Genomic DNA, 17,586 nt, shown 5'->3' on the forward strand with positions numbered 1-17,586 from the left:
CACCCAAAGAATTGCAGTAGATCTATTTTTAAGGTGATTATGCCAGCTTTGAAATATGAGGGAGTTGAAGACTCAAGTTGATTGCTTATGCTAATGCTGGTGTGTGTGTGTGTTAAGCTTTCCTTCTCAGGTTTTGGGCCAGGCATGAGGTGGCTTCTTGTGAAGATTGTGGCCTCCTTGGGGTACTTCAGAAGCAGGCAAGCCAGCTCACAGCCCTGGGCAATGCATCTCCATCTCATGAGGGTTACCCTTGCTGGTTCAGGGAGGTCCAGCTGCACCAATATCACAATAACTTACTAAATTTAATCTCTGTTGAAAAGTCAAGGCAAAACCTGCTCTCCTTCAGCTCCACAACATCCCATTGAATGGAGAAGATCAGACTAGTGCTAAAGAGGGACTGGCAATAAAAAGGGTAAACATTAAACTCTTGGTGTTCTTTCAAAGGATAACAATGCATCTCAACCAGCCTAAAAGCTGAGTTTGTGTGTATGTGTGTGTTTCAAGATAAAACGATATTAAAAATCAGTGTAGAAGAATGTAAACACTATGCAAATTTTAAATAAGAGCCAGAGCAGCAGAATGAGAAACCATGACAATGGCTCTAGAGGTACCTGGAATACAAAACTAATCCAAGCTTGTTTCCATGCAGCTGCCTTTTACATGAAATGGCAACTCTATGTTTTGGTGTAGAACAAATCCTACAAAGGATTTATAGTATTTAATTTGTCATTTTCTGTAAGCAGAGGATATCACCTAAAAGAAAAGAACCTTGGCAGAGGCAGGGATACACCATGGCAATAGCTCTAGCTGTTCCCAAGTTGTGTCAGGATTGAATTCAGTTTAAATTCAGGTGTGGGAGGACCAAGGAGACTGTGCACAGGAGCCTGGGGCCAGCTTTTGCCTTAGAAGATGCAGATGCTGGGCTTGAAGCACTGTTGTGTAATCAGAGACAGGATGAGGGAGCAGCTCCATGAATAGCTGGTGCTGGGAGAGGGGGAGCTTGACTGTCTTGCTCGTGTATGTAAAGAAAGAGGTGATTTCTGATTGTGAAATTCCCATGAAAATCATATTCCTGTGTTTCTGAGCACATAACATTTCATAATGTTTCATAACATTGTGGGTGCATAGGGAAGCCAATGCACAAAGGCTGGAGACGCATTCACTATCACAGCTTGACTGTTTTTTTATAATATCACTTAAATGCCAGTACTTGCTGTGCTTTCTAAATGTTGATCCAATTCATGAGAGCTTTAAAGAAAGTGTGTGGGTGGCTGATCAGCATGGTTCTTTTTCTGTTTTATATGAAATGATGCTGTCATTTACCAAATTAAAAAGTAACAATCATGCATATTTCTGCTTTGTTTTTTGTTTTTCTTTTAAAGACAGATGTGTAAGTTGAGATGTCCAAGTCTATAAGTCTATAAGTCTATAAGTTGTCTATAAGTCTATAAGTTGTCTAGTATGTTCCTGCTCACTGTGATTTATTTCAAACCATCCTACAATCATACTAAGAGAAAATTATGGAAGTCTAAATTTCTTCATGGATTTGCTTATAAAGTAAATTGCAGGTTCAGACTCATAAAAACTCCAGATTTTAGTAGAGAGGATTCTGTACCACAAAATGTTTTAAATACAAGAATGCTCCAGTGTCTCAGTGGCTGACAATGCAGGCTTCCATGCAGGTGTGTACTTAACCATATACTTCAGGTTAAGCCTGAGTTATCCACAGCCTATCCTAACTACCAGTCCTTAAGCATCTGAATGGTCACAGGAGTTCAGTTAATCTTCTTTTCCATTTTTCCTAATAGTAATCTCTGATTATTTATGGTGCTGCTCAGAATTCTTTTTCCTCACTGCACTTTGAGAGAAAACACCTACCTGTCCCTGAGAAATTCCTGATTTAGGGGCAAAAGGCTGGAGTAAGAAGTACAGCTGTTGTTGGGGTGACAATTGCCAAAGCCACACTCATCAGAGACACTGCCAACACTCTTCACCAGCAAAAGACAGATTCTTCTCATATCACCTTCAATTCTGCTATTTCTGGTCAATGTTATGATGCCTCAGCTAAGGGAGCAAACTGCACAGTCAGGACCAGGAGACAGAACTCACCCACCCAGCCTCATACCCACTGTGCTCTGAGTAGGATCTGCCTCTGCACCCTCCAGGAGCTCCAACAGAGCAACATAGATAATGGAGGTGTGTTTGAAAAATGAACACTGAGAAGCCAGGTTGACAGAGAAAAATGCCACAGCCTTTACTGTGTCTGTCAGACTGCTGCACTTGTGTTACAGGAAAGTGATGACAAACCTTTCTGATGTTTGATGCCAAATTAATTTAAAAGGCATTGTGACAGTGTCAGCTCAAATCTCTGTTCCTGGCACTGGTGCCAAATTTGGCAGTAGATCACCATCACCACGATAGTGTGGCTATGAACTGAAGTGTCTCTCTTGTTCCCTGCAATGAGATTTCAACTGCACTCAGAAAAGAAACTGAGATCAGCTCTAATGTATCTTCCTCAAGGAGGGCTCTGAGTTAAATTAAAGGTACACTGATTTACTTACATTTTCTATGCCATTTTTAAGCAGTCTGTCCTGTGGGTACATCAGCTACAGAAACTCCAAGACTGTAACTCTAAGCTTAGAGTATGAGAAATCTGAACAAGCAGCTATGCGTGATAAAACATCATAAAGAAGCAGTATGTAATGTCGTATCCTCTAGGAATATAGACAACGGCACAGAATAGAATATAAAACTGGGTGTAAAGAACTAGTAGTTTTCTCTTCATTAAGACTTCTTTTTAATTGCTATGTGTAGGACAATCTGCCAACTTTGCTAAGCACAGGTTGAAAATACAGTAGAGCAATTGATCAGCAAGTGAAATAAAATAGGACTTTTCAATTGCCCACAGTTTCATAGATTACAGTAGCTCCCAGGTGCATTTGGAAGTACTTAAAAAGTTAGTCTTGGGGTCTACCATCAAGGCCAACTGTGATGTCTATCTACACAGACTAGAATCTGGATTTACTTGCAAATTACCAAAAGAGGGAAAAGTGGGTTTTAGCATCACTTGTCTGTTTTTAATTCCTTTGTAAGTATCTTTGCTCACAGAAGTATAAAATAAAATCTTATTCACATTGAAAACTGTAAATATCTCCTCAGTTACCTAGTTGAACTGTGCTGGTTCTGCCTGGTTAATATCATCTTACTTTCTAATCATCCTGGTTGTCCAGGGAGGTAACCAGGGAGGTTTTTCACAAACATAGGCAAATAAATGAGAATTGTGAGTGTTTATTGTCAAGCATCCTCTTTTAGTTTATGACAAAGAGAGCAAGAAATGAGTTTATGTAATGCAGGAGGATTGTTGTCATGAAAAAGCCTATGCATTTCCAGTGATTTATTGGTGGTAGACCTGCAAACAGAGATTCCCAGAGGCTGAAATTTTCATTTTGCTCTTCACAGAAAGTCTGGATGCCTCTTTACATTGCCTAATCTCCCAAATTATGTCTAATCAGGCATTAGCTTTTGATGTCAATTTACCCTTAAGCAAAGCTTTATGACATTCTCAATGTGTGACAAAGAGAAGGATCTTTGTTCATAACTGGACTTGATGTCCAGTCTTAGCTTATGCTAAAAAAATCAGCTTGCTCCACTCCTTCCACTTCTGCTTATTCTCACTTAGAGAAATAGAAATCAATTCCCTTTTTTACAGAGAGAGGCAAGCCAGAGGAGCTTTCTGGAAAGGATTCTCTGAAGCAGGCAGGTCCTTACCACAGGACTGGAGAATTACCAGACAGCTGACTTCTCCCAGGAGTGCTTTTAACTTCCTGACCCTCTTACCTTGTTGAGCCTACACCCTGAAGGGCACTTCAGGACTGTGTGGTGCCTAAGAAGCTGATTTTGTCTGTTTGTCATTACCTGGGATCTGACAAGGCAGTGGAACAGCAGTTTTGTTACTGCTTTAAGCATGTGCACGCAGCTAAACCTCTTCTTCTGTTGCTGTGTGCTTTAACTTTCTGAGATTGCTAGGGAAACTGTTTCTTTTTATCTGAAACAAAACATAGCTTGATTGTTCAGACATGAGCAGCAAGGCTAGGTGCCATGAATTGATTTTTTTTTAAGATCCCTGTCTGCAATTTGAATTTCTTCAGCCAAAAAGCATGCTATTAATTTTTTAAAACCCAAATTAATTCTGCCTTTAAAGAACTTCTCTTTTTACCTCATTACTTGTTGAATTATTTTTTGTAAGTTTTTAGAAGCTGAAAAATGTTTTGGGCGCAGGTGCTAGATGTACAGACTTTAAAGTAGCATCAATTTTTATGGAAGGCTTCCTTACAGCACTGGGTAGTTTGAAAATCTAATTATGGATATGGATTGTTGCTAATAGTGTGTGTGTATATATATAATATAACAAAATTTATTTAGGCTACAGTTTGCTTCAGAACACTGGAAATCCATATAGATATACCTTCAGATTACTTTTTAGTGTAGACCTGGTCTCATTACGTTGTTTTGATTAATACAGAATCTGAAAGGACACCATTTCCATTAGCCTGTTTCCTAGAAATAAGGCTAAACCTGCCAAATGATACGAGAATGTGATTTCTCATATTATGTAACTATTATGCACAATTTCCTTGGAGTACCTCTTACAAAATCTTTTCTCATAATAGCGCAAGTACCACTGAAGCAAGTCTTACTTTTAACCCTCTGCTGAAAATGGTGTAAACAAGATCTAAATAAAGGTCTGTTGAATTTAAAAGCTTTGTTATTCATGCTCTAATTGTTCCTAGAATAGGTTTGTCAGGGAGGAGAGAGGTACTCAGGTGGTGATGCACTCTAACACATTGTCAGTCCTAGAGCACCTGCGGATTTCACCATTATCAGCTGGATTTGTTTTGGTTTCTTGTGAGAGAAGGATAAACAAGATGGAATGGGGCTCATCTCCTGCTGCCAGAGAGGGTTAAGAAAACCCCTAAACACGAGGCTCAAGGCTCAGGACAATTCCTGCTGGCTGATGTCCTGGTCCGTGCTCTTCATGTTGAACTTTTTCCCACAATAGGATCTGCTCTGAGCCACAGTGCATTAATCAGGATGAGTCATGCTGGCTCATACCTGCACTCAGCTGTCACAGAGAAGTGAAATGATGTTAAACCTCTCAGATATCATCTGGTAATTGCTGATCTGCTTGAGGTTGCAGCAGTGTCCATATTGCTGCCTTGCTCTAAAGCACTGAGAGCCTTTGCTCCAGGCACTGGTTTCACCTTGCCCAACCACCTGGTTTTTGCTGTGGCTTGGGGTCAGCTATCACACATTTTGAGGTGTTCCCTCCACATCCTTCTTGATTTTTCAGTGGTTTTTGTACAAGTCCAAAAAGTCCTTCCATTTATGTTCATTGTTCTAGGGACTATGAGCACTACTTGTGCTTTGGTGACATCTTCTGGATAAGGCTGCCACTGGAAGGACTAATTAATACATCTCAACTTCTAGCCTTCTCTGTGCTTGTTTCTGATCTCTTTTGGGGAAAAAAAGCTCACAGGTGCCTGTTTCCAGTGATTAACACTCTGTCTGAAATTTAATAATGGGTTTGAGACTCCAAAGTGAAAGATGAAAATGAATCAGATTAAAAGCCAGCAGAAATTGCCTACATGGTATTTCATACACAGGTGCAATAGGAACTTTTGTCTTGCACTTGGATAAAAGATTTCTTTAACTTGACCTAGCATCTTCTAATTTTCCTCTTAGGACAGGTCTGTACTTTGCTTCCTGTTTCCTAGACTAATCAGAGAGGCTTTTCTTGGCCAGAACAAAGTCACACATAGCCAGGGTTCCTGCTTTTAGAAGGAGATGCCTATAGGAGAGGATAATGTTTTTTATTTTCCCGACAAGATTGACTCTTTATAAAGAATATCTTTATTCTAATCCTTTAAATTTAAGTGTGATGAAGTAGAATAGTACTGCCTTTTGTCTGTGGATTTGATTTTAACTTTTCCACTGTTCTCCCTGCCACCCTGGAAAGCTGCACATGACTCCAGACATGAATTTATCCCTGCTTTTACCGACCTCATAACTGTCTTTGAGAGAGTGTGATAATACTGTTTCAGTGTACCAGACATTGCTGCTGGACTGTTTCAAAACACCACTAAGCTGTTTCAAAGCAGAACTAAGCACTAACTTCAAAGTTTTCTCCTATCATGGATTATGGGAAAACTTTCATTTTTATAAGGGCCAAATTGGAAAAATTATGAAGGAATTTTAAAAAACATCTAGCCCAAATATTGATCCTATAATTTATCAGTCCTTAAATGTGTTTTGAAAACTTACTCACCCAAACTTTGATGGAACAGTGTTTCCCCTTTTACTGCTATTCCCCCAGCATTCCCACGTGCCCACTGTGCACTCTTTCCCAGACAATCCATTTTGCCCTTGGGGCCTTCTGGGGCAGTTGTGCCTGCAGAACATCTCATTACCATCCACCCAGCACTCGGAGAGGATGCACCCACCAAACAGCACTCTGCAAGGCTAAAATAGAATTCAGAAATAAATTTCTAAATTCAGAATTCAGAAAAACATATCTGTTGCTGCTCACAAGCCAGCTGTGAGTCAGCTTGGATCTGAATCCACAGCTCAATACGCTGCTGTGCAGCACACTCTGCCCTTTTGTGGGAAAAGGAAGATGGATCATTGCACATTTTGCTCTGCAAGTGAGGCTGGGCACTGGTAATGAAACCTGGAGCTTAGCACAAATCCACAATGACATCACCTGGGGAAAGTTGTGCACACCAAAGCACCTCTAATCTTCGTCAGTGTGAGAAGTAAATGTAACAGTCTGCTGGCACAAGAAAGGCAATTAATTTTGATTTTTGTCAAAGGAGTTGCTGAAACCAAGTTTCCAATACTGCCTGTCAGAAAAGCTTAGGGTGTGTAGTGGTTTCATAGGGCTTTAAGTGTAGAAGTTTTATCAATTTATTAAAGATTTATCATTGTTTTTGTTTGCTGTTAAAGTAGAACATGTTTGCAGACAAGGTTCAGGGGTACAGGGAGACAGTCACTAGGTCTTAATACTTTCCTCCCCCCAACAATGATTCATTTACAATGCAAAGAAGGATGTTTCAGTCTAGATCATGCTGAGCAACTCTCTAAATAAGTCAAAATTGCATTTCCTTCCCACCGGTGCCACTGATGAGTGCCACTGTAGTGGTGAGAGCTACCTGGCTGAGACTGGACAAAGGTTGGTGTCAGGGCTGAAGGCGTTCAAGCCACAAGAACCTCTCCACATTTTGTACTACCTGGAGAGCTGCTGAACAGCTGGAATGGTGTCCCAAGCTTGTCAGCCAGCTGCAGCACTGAACAGAAAAATTACTGCCCTCCTCCAAGCAGTGCCTGTTACAGGTCTCGTACAGAGGCCACAGATCTTTGTACACACAGTCCAACTTTTGTTATCCCGGCCAGAATGAAATTTGGCAAGTCCTTCCACTCTCAGGGAAAGTGTGACACCCAGAAGTTTAGAAGTCCTTCTGTTAGAAGTCCTCTACCTTGATAGGTTTCTGGTCGAAGAATTTAATGATTTTCTTTCAGGAAGATGGATGGCTGCTCTCCAGGTGGCTCAGCACCACTTCCTTTCTGCTCGCTTTTCTGAAGCCTGATAGTGACATTTCAAATCTAATCATAATTTAAAATCCTGGTAGGAACCAATTTCATATCTAATCTAAATCGAGTGAAATAAATAGGTTTGCACCACAGGTGAATTTGCCCTGATCTACTTCCTGCTTTTCAGATGTCAAAAAAAGTCCCAGAAGTCTTGAAGTAGAATTTAAAGAATTACACTGTGCCTCTGATGTGCGATGTCATCAGTCAGAGATTGACAGCTGTCCTATTTTTCTTGGAGCAGAGGTGGTATTGGCTGGGAACTCTATGGCAATTCTTCTGTGTTTCTTTAGCCCTGTCACAGTTCCACCCAGAAGCTCTCTGTTGCTGTGGCAGGGTGTTTCTGGAAGGCTGGAATTACTGCTACCTGTTGCTTCATCCCTGTCCTCACAAAAAGGGACTGTGAGCATTGGGTCAAGCAGACAGCCTGCCTGTAGGACACATTTGTGGTGCTTCCTAACACTTTAATAGCTTACTGGAACTCCAAGGCCCACACTGATGGGAAGCACACTGGGTTAGGGCCTTTGTTCTCAGTCTTTAGATTCATGTGGTTCAGTCCTCTCTAAGTGCAAAGAACTTGCATTGGAGAAACTCAAGAACTTTAGAAGTGCTGTCTTTAAAATAAGAAAAAGTCTACTAGATATAAGCATATAGATAACAAATACAGAACGATCAAAGATCAAATTGGAAAGTGCTTTTTGTGTAGGTACTCAAGCATCTTTATATTTTTTTGCCAGGAAACTCTAAATCATGTCCCAAGTGGTTGGTTTGTTGGTTTGGTTTTTGTTTTAAATTAGACTTTTTTGTGCCTACATAATTACTTATGTACATATGTGTATATACATGCACTTACATTACATATTTATACATAATATATTACAATTGTAAATGTATTATTTGTGCCAGATTTTTTATTCTTATTTGCAGTGGACTTTTTAAAATATTGATATTTAGCAATTCAGACACTTCAGTTTTTGGTACTATGCATTGAAAAATGAAATAATTGGCTATTTCTGGTTTAAAATTAACGTGTCTCATGAATTCTGTGCTATCCTAAACGTTATTCCAGCAGTGGTGTGTTTTTTACTGAAGCTCCTGCAAATATTTGCTATCATAAAGGTGTTGCTACAATGGTGCCCCATGGTGCAATTAATGATATTTAAATTGAGTGCTTCAGACAAGTCCTGCAGTTAATAGGAATTAATTTCTCGTGTTTTGATGTGACAATTTTAACATTCATAACCAAAAGTGCTGGTAGATTTTGAGGTCTCCAGAGCCTGGGTGCTTTGTGTCAAACAAATTGTTCTCTAAGAAAGGCTCCATTGTGTGATTGAAAGGGGAAACCATCAGTTTAGCCTTCATGTTTTGCTGAGATTTGCATTTCAATGACACTGAGGCAAGAGAGCAGATTTTTAATTAATGGATTTCAGATCTTTTTGATCATGGTTATGGGGGCTAGATGGGCTGGCCTTAGACCTGTCAAGACAGTCTTACCTGTTCAGAGCTCCTCTCTCCTCTGCTTTAAAAATGTGGGTGCTGCCCAGGTAATGTGTGTAGTAGGTGGAGAAATTTAAGAGTTCCTGAAAGCTACGAGGAGTGATGGGGAGCCTCATGTATTCATCCCAGATCTCACCATCAGGCCTGGAATCAGCACCTTCCTCTTGCAAATTCCTCCCTTCAGTGCTTCTCTCACAGTCCCGCTGTGGGGGCTTATCTTATGGCAAGTTCTTTCTGTGGCCTTGGCAGTGCTTTCACACAGGCAGTGTGGGCTGCTGCAACCCCAGTAGGGCTAGTCAAGTGCTGCCTGAAAAAGAGAAATGTCAGCCATGAATGTGTAGAGCAAACAGATTATATTTTGTCAGCAGCTTACAGGGGGAAGGCTTAGGCACTTCCCGTGAACTTGTTTGTACTTGTGTTCAATACTACTTTTTTTTCCTTTCATCATCTTTTGGCCTGGCAGTAAAAAAAATTAAAAATTGCCAAATAATATACAAATGTCAATGCTATCATAATACCTTCTGCAGTTATGTAGGAATTGCTCTTTGTAGTGTCAGCCATCCTTAGAGTGTGAAATATTTTATGAATACCTGAAATGAGATGGGCTGAGTGTCTGCCAGGATATAGACACCTTCATTGCTCTGAATTTAAATGATATGTCAGGGGGAAGAACAAGATTAAAGCTTCATGCATAATTTAAAAGAGAAATTTGGGTCATCCTGCACAAATGTTGAATTTATTTTCTTTTTTTTTTTATTTGGAGAAAGCACTGTGCTTGCCCCCATGGGAGGAACAACTTTCTGTCCTTCACCATCCTTCTTCATTCCCTGCCTCATCAGAGGGGTCAAAAATTGAGGGTGGGAGAAGCTGTGTTCACTATACAAATGTGTATGGGCTGTGCCTACTCCTCACAAGCTGCTTCCCTTCCCTTCTTCCCGCTCCCTCCCGACACAACCCAAAAGGCAGGCTGTGTCCAGGGCCAGGTACTGTGCCTCCCAGAGCCCAGTGGGGGTGTGGATGGAGTGATGGGAGCTTGGGCTCTGCCCTTCAGCCCAGGGGTGGGCAGGATGCCTGGGACACTGGGGAACAGGGCAGCACAAGGAGAAGCTGCACAAGCCATAGGTGGGATGTTCAGCCCCTGCCCTCTCCAAGGTCTCCCGAGGCTGGTGTGACTTTCTTTCCAAATATTTGTCTGCACAAGGGTAACGTAGGAGAGATTGAACCTTCGCAGGAACAAGCAGTGACCACCATCGTTTGTTTTGCTGCACACCTGGCTTTGAAAGCACAGGTTCATAAATAGCCTGCTGCAATAAAATGTGCATTGTTTCACAGCACTGCTAAACAACAGCAGGCCCTGAGCATGCTTGCAGAGAGCAGGTTGTGGTGTGTGGTGGGAATGGATGGTGGCTGGTGTCAAACTTCTCTAGAAGCTGCTGCACCTCCTCGTGGAGAACTGAGATTGGACCATTCTCCTATTGTTGCAGACATCCTTTTCTCTAAAAATCCTTTCTTTAGGATTTCCCCTTCTGGGAAGCTGACACCCCAAAAAAAGAGTGTAAACAATGGTTATCTGCTGCTGTGGAATGCAACAGGTGGATCCGTGGTTGGTCTCCTGTAGACGTTTGGATTTACTGACCACTCGGCAGAGCCAGCTACCTTTGTTATCATTCTTTTCTATTCTATTCTTAGCTAGCCTGCTGAGAACTTTTCCTTCTATTTCTTTTTAGTATAGTCATAATGTAATATATATATCATAAAATACTAAATCAAGCCTTCTGATCATGGAATCAACATTCTTGCCTCTCTCTTCACCTGCAAACCCTTGTGACCACGATCACATCCTATATATGATTTAGTGAAATATGTCAACTTCTTGTGTTGCCCACCTTCAACCAAGAGAAATTCCCAGCAGGAAGTGCTGATTTGCTGTCATAATGAAAAGGCTTTAGTTGTGTATCCCTTCTCTGCAGCAGACACCAGCAGGGACCTGGGAGCTGCATGGGGCACACCAGCCTGGCCAGCTGCACCCCCACTCTGCTGCCAGGAGAACCAAGTTTCCAGCGCTTGTTACGGAGATAAATAGACAAAATACTGGGTTTAAACACTTTTTTCCTCATCTTTGCAAGAGAAGCAGAATAGCGGGTGGGGGAACCAAATTTCTCCCCACATTAATGAAGTAACTGATGTGCCCATTTCCAGGGTAAATGTTGTTGGTGATTGAACAGTGACTGGTGATAAATCCCTAATAAAGAGAAATGTTCACCCAAGACAAAAGGTGATTCCAGCTGATCCTCATTGAAATGGCAAGATTTCATTCCCTTTCCTGAAAGGAAATTCTTCCAAATTGGACAGTGACAACAAAGAGGAACAAACACTCTGGAAAATAGATATGATCAAATAAAATTCAATTGAAAGAACCCAAAAAGTTTGCAAATGGACAGACTACAACCAAACGTACGGAGATTAAATGAAGTGCAGTGAAAAGGACTGAAACTTGTCAAAATTATTCCCACTAAAATTTCAAAATCAGGGAACAAACAAAGAGACAGGAGAAGGAATTGAAAAAATGAAATTCCAAAAACAAAAAAGAGAAAATTAAAACTAAATTAAAACAATTACAGTTACTGTGATGAGCCAATCCCTCTTTTTCTTACTGCAAAGTCCAGGCCTCTGAACAATTTTACTTGGTACTCTGAGAAAATTGCCAGATAGAAAGGAAGCTACATACACACATTCAGCCTTAGTCTGGGGTTTTCCAAACACCAGACCCATAAAATCCAGTTTTTAAATTTTTAAGGTTCCTCTTGAAATTGGGTGTTTTGGGGTTTTCTTCCCTTTGTTTAATCTCCCTTCCTCTCCTGAAGTGTGCTCATTTTTAGGTGACAACTCCCTGAACGAGAGAGGACATCTCACAAAGGTCCCTTTTCCTTTGAAGTTGTTCATAATATCTTACAGTTCATTTTCCATTTACACATACGCACCTGAAGCACTGTCAGAGCATGGAACACGTGAGCAGAGGCCTTTCCAGCAGGAGAATTAAATGCCAGAGAGCCCCAGTGGGCTCCTGCTCTGTCCCTGCCTCAGTGACCACTGGCACGGGGAGGAAAAGCACCGTGGTGCTGCAGCTGGGAAGGGGTGCTGGGAGCTGCTGCTCTGTAAATTCAGGGGTGGATGGAGAAAGGGAGGGCAGGCAAGGCAGTGCCAGCTGCCTGCAGTGGGCGGGAGGCAAATCCCTGCAACACAGCCCTGAGATGCTGAGTGATGCTCTCCCTCAACGCTCCCTTCCCAGCAGGCCGGTTCCCAAAACAGCCAGATGCCTGAGCAAAGCACTGGCTTCTTCCACTCCCTTGGCCGTGGCTCTGCAGGCCCATGAGGCAGCAACACCACCATGATGCACCAGCACAGGGTGACAGTAACCAAAGCATGGTGTAGCAGACCCCAGTGAGGGGAATCCAGCAGAGATTCTAATGGCTAACAGGCTGCTCTGCTAGTTGATGAAAGAAAACTTGAGCATTGTGCTAGCTCTACAGCAGGAGGAAAAAACATCCCAGGTCTTCTTGCGAAAGAACCTGTGGATTCAGGAAAATCATGAAAATACGTAAACGAAATGACAACTGTTTTGTGGGTACTAGTCAGGAATGTTTTTAAAGCCTGGGAGTTTTCCCCTCTTTCATTGTATGAGGAATGGATTTAGTTTCATGCAACTCCAGTAATCTCAGCTCTGGAAGCAGGACAGTTTTCCTGGATTACTGAGATGAAATGGTAGAGGACTCAAGACAGGAGATGTAGTATCTCAGTTTTGTGGTCAGATTGAAAACCACTAATTTTTTTAGCATCTAATTTTTTAGCATTTCACTTACACAGACAAGTGTGTGAATGCTCATTAGTGGAGATGCTGTCTAGTTCTCATGGAAGTTTTCATCCAGGGTTGTCAAGGTGCTTTCCGGGGGAGCCTGGAATTACAAGTAATTGCCACTTGACAGACACTGAGGCACTGAGAGGAGCTCCTTCCCCAAAACTGTACAGCTCAGCCCAAACACAACAGCCAGAACTGCATTTGCACATTTTGTTGTGCCTATTTTCCAGGACATGGTGCCTCTGAAATACATTTCAGGCCTGCCACAGATGCAAGATTGGTTAGCTTGTGTTAAGAAGAAACAATTTCTTCAGTGTGTACACTGAAACAATTCAAAGCCTTCCAAAGTCAGATTTAGAATATGTAACTGCAGAGCTAATAAATTTCTTCTTATTTGAAGGTCAGCTTATGTAATTTTTTTTTTTTGCTTTAATTAGACAGAGACCATGTTGTGTTCTGTATTAATGTGCACATAAATCATTGTACTATGCTGGTGTGATATTTTTAGATATTCTTTCTGGACATCTGCATCTGTGTGAAACCCTAGACCTAAGACACAGAAAATGTCACTACTGCTGCCTCAGACGACTTCTCCATGAGAGCTCCTTTTATTCCCGCTTTAATAATTTGAGGCTGACTTGCCACGTAAATGGTTTGTTTCCAAATATCCAAGGCATTTGACTTCTTGCCATGCTTTTCTCATGGAACCCATCTATCATGGGTGAAGGCTTCTCCCTGTCCCTTTTCTCCTTGGGTAAGGACCCTGCAGCTCCTCTGTGTCCATCCAAGCCTCCTGTTCCCTGCCACACAGCATGAGGGACTTCTCTCAGCCTGCCACAGAGGACCAGGGAGAAATGTCAGCTTAAGCACCACCAAAATGCAAATAATGCCAGTACTGTGGGGAACCCAGCTGCAAAGCAGCTCTGTGGGTGTGTATGTATGTGCGTGTGTGTGACTCCTGGCCATCAAGTCATGTTCCAAAAGGACCAGTGTAACAAGGTCATGACAAGCCATCAAATGTGCTTGGAGCACTTGATTCACTGCTTCCTTAATGTCTCCACCCCAGGCTGGGGCAGAGAGGCAACAATTCACCTTTTTCCTGTATAACCAGCCTAGCAGGCTGGGCTGCCTCCTGTGAGAGCCCAGCAGTTGAAGGTTTGGGTTTTGTCTTTGTGTTGCCTCATAAGCACAACTCCCATCCCTTAAAAGTAGGAAGAAAAGTTCCTTGGAGAAACACACTTGTTTAAAATCAAGTCAGGAGTGCCCCAAAACACATAGTACCTCCTTCAAAGGTTCAGATAGGCTTTGCTCCAGCATTGAGCAGAGGGGTGAACAGGCAGCTGGCAAAATGGGGAGGGAAAAGTGAGTAGGTGCAGAAATGGCACATACAGCCTCCACAGATCTTCAAATTTAACAGGTTTTTTTGCTTGACATATGTTTCAGTTCAGAATAACAGTGAACTTTAAGAGTATTTTACTTCACTTCTGGGGGTCAAGTTGTTTGAAAGATGGAAAAAAATCAGGTTAGCATCATCGCTTGCTAAATCCATTGAAGTTCTAACTCTTAACTGAGTGAGCAGTGCCTGCCACCCTCAGGAGCTGGGGAAAGACTCTTACATGTGAGTAAATGAAAGGTGTAGCCAGCAGAGATTAGCTCATTTCCCAGATTTGGAATTGTGGAGCAATGAAGATTTACCCACTGTGGAGGAGGCACAGGTTAGGTGTTTACACAAACCAGGTATGCACAAACCTTTGGGTCCAATGGGAAGTACCCACGAGTGCTGAGGGAGCTCCTGATGTCACTGCAAGGCCACTCCTGGAAATCTTTGTACACTGGGGATCCTGAAGACTGGAAGAAAGCAAATGTCACTGGCATCTTCAAGAAGGGCAAGAAAGAGAGTCGCAGGGAACTACAGGCTGGTCAGTCTTACCTTGATCCCCAGGAACGGGATGGAAAAAGTTATGCTGAAAATTGTTTCTGAAACACATTAATGATCTGTGATTTGGAGTAATCAGCATGGATTTATGAAAGGGAGACCACATGTGACTGACCTGACAGATGTCAAAACAACAAAATTATTTGCTTGGTGGAGAAGGGGAGAGCAGTGAATGATATCACCTTGAGCTTAGGAAGTCTTCCAGCACAAGTCCTGTAACATCCTCATGGACAAACTGGTGAATTATGGATCCTATTGCAGGTGTTGGTTAATTTATCTAGAATCCTGTAACAGTGTAGTTGTTTCTTATTGGAGAAGAGACTGCATTTCTCTACCAAACTAGATGTTCTTAGTTTAGGTGATTGAGGTCTGACTTACTCTTTTGCTTTGTAAAGTCACCACTTGCAATTTATGTTACAAACAATCTGATTTTATTTAATTTGTGGAAATAGTTTGTTGCCAACTCCACATCTCACAAACCAATCTATTGGGACTTCAGAAAACTGTACAGTTTGCAAGTGTATGAGTCCTGCTGATAGATACACCACACTGCGTGGATTCCCCAGGAGATAACAACATGGAAATAACACTTTTTAAATATTTTTTTAACAATTTAGAAAAGTCCTTGGTTAAAATTGTTGATTTTTCTTTGGTAGGGGAAGCATTTCTGCTTTGAACTCCAGAGCTGCTAGAAAAAGTTTAACGCCCAAATGAGCTGTCTAAAGACCTAAGTCTCCTTATGTTTATGCAAGCTGGGATCAGTGATGAGCCTTGAGAAGGTCAAGGCAAAGTCCAGTCAATGATTTTTTTTTTTGATTTTGTACTTATTCTTACCCTCTCAATGTGTTTTGGAGCAACACTGCAAACACTGCAGTGTTAATCTGCCTGGTATCCCCATGTTCATGACAGCTCTCTCAGCCTTTTGGGGGGGTCAATTATTGTGCTGACCTTTATAGCCACTGCATCAGAACTTCGGGGAAGATTTGAGACATTTTAAAAAATCTGTCACCTTGAGAAGACAATTTTCTTTTTAAAAGTCTAGGTGTTTTCAGCTCTGCTCAGCTTCAAGATATAAATGGATGTCTGAGAGAGCCAGGTCTGAGCAGATCATCGCTTTTGCTTAAGTGACTAGCAACACCCTCCATACTGGGCCAGCACTGGGCTGGTGAGCTGCCCTGGTGACTGCACATAATTTGGGCTGGCTCAGTGCACGAAGCCACCCAGGCAGTGGCAAACTCAGGCTCTGAAGCTGCCACTGGCCAGGAGCAGGATATATGCACTCGCTGGCCTTCCACAGTGATAATTAATTTTTATGAATGAGGGTGAGGGAAAGGATGTTAGAAACAGATTGATTATAATAGGCTTTTAATTAAAATGTTCAAACCACAATTTAAACTAAAAATATCCCATTACTTATCTTTGCTACTTCCCAGGCACCAAGGCAGTGGGTGATAATGTAACTAATGATCTGATTGTCGCTGGCTTGCATAATGAGCTGTGTCTGGGGGCTGGTGGGATTATGCCATCAATCAAGGCCCTTTGCAGCATTCCCTCCTCCAGCAGGGCTCTCAGCAGGGCACTGTATGCCTGTGCCAGCTCCCTCCCAGCTGTGACCTTTATTGTCTCTCCCCAAAGTGAGGAGCTCCCATGAGGGGCGTAGAAGCTGGGATGATTTTCTGCACATGGTTATAGTGTTTCAAGAGTGATTTTGCAGGGAGGTGGCTGCTTTGCAGCTTTAACTTGCCAGTAAACCATTTATTGAAAAAGTTACTGAGAAAAGGAGGCCAGAAACTGGGTCCCACCAACCTAGCTCTGATGCAGAGGATAACCAGGCACCGTCCAGACTAACAGGAGGGTCACTTGCTGTCACCATCAACTTGCTGTGGCACACCCAAGCTTCCTGAGGAGAAAGCTGTTTGAAAATCCCATGGGAGCTTTCAAGTAGCTCAGCTGAATGCAGACTTGGGTGGCTGTGCTCAAAGCATGATCACCACCACAGCACCTGAGTGGGGCTTTCAAGGACCAGTGTGGGGTGTGTGAGACTCCAGGGCCCATCTCACAGCCAGGATGTGTTTGCAGCAGGATAGAGGGTCCTCACCAGCCCATCTTGTCCTGCTGCAGGCTGCCTTGCAGGTCTGGACTTCCCCCAGGCACCAGCATTACTTTCAGGTCACCTTAAAACAGCTTGTGAACAGTTCAAGTGTCTCTGCATTGAGTGAAGATAGATCATCTTAAAGTTTGTGTCATCACTCACTCTGATTAGAGCTCTCTACCTCCCTGTTGCTGGATTGCCCTCAATTAACTTACCATAAATTAGGCATCATCTCATTTAACTATTATGAGATCAAAACCAGCAGAAGGTTTAAAAAATGCATCAGTCCATTAACTCCTATTGTCCCCACTGCCTGGCTCCCATGAATGCATCTCAGCAGGGCTGCCAAGGGTCAGGGAGCTGCCTGAGACACCAGGAGAATCCGGCTTCTGGCCCAGGGCACACTGAAGCTCTGTGACCAGCTCCGGGGCCAGGAGTGGCTCCTGATGCTCCCCCAGGGACAGCTCGGCCCTGGGAGTGGGCTGGCAGTGAGCTGGCCCAGCACTGGGACAGGATAGGGCTGGGCCCCCAGCCCAACACAGGCTGACAGCAGTGGGGCTC

This window comes from Zonotrichia leucophrys, chromosome 3 (assembly GCF_028769735.1).
Source record: "Zonotrichia leucophrys gambelii isolate GWCS_2022_RI chromosome 3, RI_Zleu_2.0, whole genome shotgun sequence".
NCBI classification, from domain to species: Eukaryota; Metazoa; Chordata; class Aves; order Passeriformes; family Passerellidae; genus Zonotrichia; species Zonotrichia leucophrys.